Source organism: Crocuta crocuta, unplaced genomic scaffold (genome assembly GCF_008692635.1).
Source record: "Crocuta crocuta isolate KB4526 unplaced genomic scaffold, BGI_CrCroc_1.0 scaffold25, whole genome shotgun sequence".
Taxonomy (NCBI): Eukaryota; Metazoa; Chordata; class Mammalia; order Carnivora; family Hyaenidae; genus Crocuta; species Crocuta crocuta.
In genome coordinates, this window is record NW_027532015.1 from 2986065 (window position 1) to 2991012 (window position 4948).

General features: G+C 46.2%; 1 long non-coding RNA gene across 2 annotated transcripts; it reads left to right on the top strand.

Annotated features, from left to right (window-relative positions):
- Window positions 1-2320: 2320 nt before the first annotated feature.
- Window positions 2321-4734, top strand: LOC144241513 (uncharacterized). Of its 2 annotated transcripts, XR_013338101.1 has the most exons (3): window positions 2321-2466; window positions 2558-2668; window positions 4050-4734. It is a non-coding gene; the product is annotated as an uncharacterized LOC144241513 (long non-coding RNA). The 2 variants fall into 2 exon arrangements; XR_013338100.1 differs by lacking the exon at window positions 2321-2466 and having other exon boundaries at window positions 2542-2668.
- Window positions 4735-4948: the final 214 nt, after the last annotated feature.

Sequence of the window (4948 nt, forward strand, 5' to 3'; positions counted from 1 at the left end):
ATCACCCCTCCAGCACCCTCAGTTTCTTCTCTGTATTTAAGAGTCTCTTATGTTTGCCTCTGTCTCTGTTTTTACCTTATTTTTCCTTCCCTTCCCCTATGTTCATTGGTTTTGTTTCTTAAATTCCACATATGCATCATACACATGATATTTATCTTGTCTAACTTATTTTCCTTAGCATAATATACTCTAGTTCCATCCACATGGCTGCAATGGCAAGATTTCATTCTTTTTGATCACTAAGTAATACTCCATTGTACATATATACCATGTTTTCTTTATCCATTCATCAGTTGATGGATGTCTCAGCTCTTCCCATAATTTGGCTATTGTTGACAGTGCTACTATAAACATTGTAGTGCATGTGCCCCTTTGAATCAGCATTTTTGTATCCTTTGGATAAATACCTAGTAGTGCAACTACTGGGTTATAGGGTAGTTTCTTTTATTAATTTTGTCAGGAAGCTCCATACTGTTTTCCAGTTTTCCAGAGTGGCTGCACCAGTTTGCACTCCCAGCAGCAGTGCAAAAGGTTCGCCTTTCTCTGTATCCTCACCAATATCTGTCATTTCGTGAGTTGTTCATTTTAGCCATTCCGACAGGCATGAGGTGGTATCTCATTGTGGTTTTGATTTCTATTTCCCTGATGATGAGTGTTGTTGAGCATGTTTTCATGTGTCTGTTAGGCGTCTGGATGGTTTCTTTGGAAAAATGTCTCTTCATGTCTGTCAGTCATTTCTCACTGGATTATTTGTTTCTTTGGGTGTCAGGTTTCATAAGTTCTTCATAGATTTTGGATAGTAACCTTTTATCAATATGTCATTTGCCAATATCTTCTCCCATTCCATCCATTGGCTTTTAGTTTTCGTCATTGTTTCCTTTTCTGCGAAGAAGGAAACAGAGCTCCTCTTGATGAGATCCCAATAGATTATTTTTGGTTTTGTTTTCCATGCCTATAGACACATGTCAAGTAAGAAGTTGCTGTGGCCAAGGTCAAAGGAGTTGTTGCCTCTTTACTCCTCTAGGATTTTGATGGTTTCCTGCCTTACATTTAGGTCTTTTACCCATTTTGTGTTCATTTTTGTGTACGATGGAAGAACGCGGCCCAGGTTCATTCTTCTGCATGTGGCTGTCCAGGTTTCCCAACACATTTGCTGAAGAGACTTATTCCCACTGGATAGTCATCCCGCTTTGTCAAAGATTAGTTGGCCATGTGTTTGTGGGTCTCATTCTGGGCTTTCTGTTCTATTCCATTGATCTATGTGTCTGTTTTTGTGCCAGGACCATACCGTCTTGCTGATGACAGCTTTGTAATACAGCTTAAAGTCCAGAATTGTGATGCCTCCAGCTTTGGTTTTCCTTTGCCTCATGACTGGCTCTCCTGGGTCGTTTCTGGTTCCATGCCAACTTCAGAATTATTTATTCATGCTCTGTGAAGACTGCTGGTGTTATTTTGATAGGGATTGCATTGAATATGTACATTGATTTGGGTAGTAGTGCCATTTTCACTATATTTGTTCTTTCCAGTCCGTGAGATTGGCATGTTTTTCTATTTCTTTTTCTTCTTCAATTTCTGTAATAAACTTTCTATAGCTTGCAGCATATAAATCTTTTCCCTTTTTGGTGAAATTTATTCCTAGGTCTTTTAGGCTTTCCACATAGCGTATCATGTGGTCTGTGAAGCATGAAAGTTTCACTTCTTCCTTGCTGATTTGAATGCATTTGATTAATTTTGTAGTTTGATTGCTGAGGCTAGGACATCCAGCCCTATGTTGAACAACAGTGGTGAGAGTGGGTATCCCTGTGGTGTTCCTGACCTTGGGGGGAAAGCTCTCGGTCTTTCCCCATGGAAGATGATATTGTCGGTGGGTGTTTCATACATGGCCTTTATGATCTTGAGGTATGATCCTTCTATCCCTACTTTCTTGAGGGNTAGAGAGAGAGAAATACAGAGACAGAGACAGAGAGACCGACAGAGAGAGAGAGAGAGAAAAAGTGATCCATGCATGGTCAATTTCTTTTTGGGGAGACTAATGCGCCATAGGCACGTTCTAGCGTCCTTCCTTTCCCCTCTCATCTCCTGAAATCTCTTCCTCGCTGCCCTTACCTTCAGTCTCAGGTATTACTCGGATTCTATGCTGGCCCCAAACATGAGGGTGTCAGTCTGTTTCCAGAGATTTGCTTCTCCCTGTTCCCTTTTCTGAGAATCATTGAGTTTTTCATGTCATNGCTGGCAGTCAGCAAGCCCGACGCAGGGCTCGAACCCACGAACGCGAGATCATGACCTAAGCGAAAGTCGGACGCTTAACCGACTAAGCCACCCAGGCGCCCCATGTTGTAACTCTTGCTTCTGCCTTTACATGTGCGAGCTCCCGGGAGAGGTCCCATCTGTGTCTTCCCTCGGTTTCCAGCCCAGAACCTGTCACAGCAGCTGCCACAACGTAGAGTCACAGAAACCATCTGCATTGTAGGATTCTCTGTGGCAGGAGGAGCGGGGCTGGTATGTCTTCAGATCTGGGGTCTGGAGCAAGGCTCTCACTCCTGTGTTTCCCTTTCAGCACTGCCAGTCACACAGCAAGTCCCAGCCCCGTCCAGGGCCACGGCCATCAGACCCATCAACTGGATCCTCTACGTGATTCTCGGCTGCATCATCACATTTGGCAATCTAGGTAGAATATTTTAGAGTGAGAGGTACTGAGAGGAGACAGAGAGGGAAGAGATGGGCATGTGGCCCCAGGGAAAGGGGAATCCCCAGCCCAACCACTGCCTACTCACTGAACCTTCTCATCACAGAAATGACACCTGTTGATGAGATCTCCTGTCACTTGTTAGCACTAACGTGGACAAGCTGAGCCCTGAGTTCTGATAAGGCCTCACTGTTAAGGCCTCTGGGAAAGGGGAAGGCCCACAACAGTGCATGAGGCCTGCTGATGCTAAGGGGGTCTAGCGAGGTCAGGCCTGACCCAGACCTGATTCTAGATTGAAGAGAGTCAACTTGAACCCCGGTGTGGGTGTATGTGGAGAGAGGACCACACAGCACGGGCAGTACTCACATTTGAGCAAGAGGAGCTTGGTGGCTCCACGTGATGTCTAAGGGGAAGGGAACTCCATCCAGGGGCCTAAGAGGAGAGGCAGCTGCGTCTAATCCCAGGGGGAGGGAGTCGGAAGGCCTTTGCAATACAGCTCACCAGGCTGGACTTTAGTGCCATGTTCCCCCAGAAAGTGGCTTGGGTCATAGCATGTAAGGCAGAAGGTGAACAGTAGAGCCTGTGCACGACAAGATGTAGAAGAGTGGGATCTGCCTCAGGCTGGTGCAGCCACTGGCAGCTAGCCTCCCGCAGACCTCAGATCCACGAGAATGGGGGGAGCAGAGCTGACCTGGGAGATGGGGTGGGATAATGAACTGACCTGGGAGATGGAGGGAGCAGAGATTGTCTGTGAGATGGGGGTGGGGAGAGCTGGTCTGACATGGGAGATGGGGTGGGAGGCAGTGAGCTGACCTGGGAGATGGGGGAGCAGAGCTGCTCCGGGAGATGGGTGGGGAGCTGAGTTGCTGTGTGTGCTCACAGCTGAGCAGGACAGGAATGGGGGGGATGGGGGAAGGAGCATCATACCAAGCGCTCTGGGTGTTGCTAGCTAGGAGGCTGAGAGGGAAGAGAAATGAAAGGATATTTGCCTGAAAAGTCCCCCAAGGTTAGAGCTATCAAGTCAGGCCCTTGTCTTCTGTCAGATCCCTCACCAGGTCCTTTAGGGCTGCCCATCGGAGGGAGAATGAATTTGAGTCAAGTGGACACAATAACTTGTTACTTGCTTTAGTCCTGAGCCCAAGTCCTTGGTAACAGGGCCTGGGGATGACTCCGTGATTTGTTTCAGGAGGGAGGACCTTGTAAAGCACCTGGACCCAGGGCTGGGGACATGGCTGGGGGGAGATTCATGTCCCTCAGTGAGGGCTGGGCTCTGGGTAGAGGGGTAAGTGGGGAAGGGCAGCCCCAGGACAACAGGCCCGGGATTTCCTCAGCCACTGACACCAATACCTGTTCTCTTCTCAAGGCTGGCGGTGCCTCCATTAAGCTCCCAAGAGTGTGGACCAGCTCAGAGACTCTGCCTTTTGCTAGGCTGCCTTTGGATCCCTTGCTGTTCATTTTTGGTCCAGACCTTAAGATTCCAGAGAAGTCAGTCAGACCACATGGGGCCGCACATGTAACATCCCATGTCCGTTCATGCATTTGATGCACTTTTTCCTAGTATGTTATGGAATTTTCATTTGATGATAAGTGATATAATTCTTTAGTTTTTTTCTAATGTTTATTTACATTTGTAAGAGAGAACACATGGGGGAGGAGCACAGAGAGACGATCTGAAGCTGGCTCCATGCTGCTATTAAGCAGAAAGCCCGACAACGTTGGGCTGGAACCCACGAACCCTGAAATCATGACCTGAGCCAGAGTTGAACACTTAACTGCCTGAGCCACCCAGGAGCCCCAAAGTGATGGGATTCTTGCACTGAAGTATTTAAATACTTGAACAAGGAATCTCAACGAAGAGAACATTTCCCATCTTGTCCTTCGGTTGTGAAATATCAGATTCTTCTATGCACCTTGATCTTGTTCTTGCAGACAGGGGTGCCAAAATGTAGTGCTCAGTTGACACTACAGAAACTCAGGGATGTTTTTCTGTGTCTTAACAACAACAGCCTCATTGTGTTTTAAACAGAATAAAGTACATGTCAGTGTTTTTTTCAGTGATTTATTTCTATGTAAAGATATTTAAATAAAATACCTGTGTTATTGTGAATTAATTTGGAATTTGTGTTTTTTCCCAGAAAGAGCTCCTGAAATTTTGCTCTTCTTCCATGTCGTAGGGTAAATATAACTGGTGATTCTGCTAGATTTTTTGTGGAAACAGAGAATGTAAGGATCACTCTTAAATCAACTTTCAAGCAGTCATCT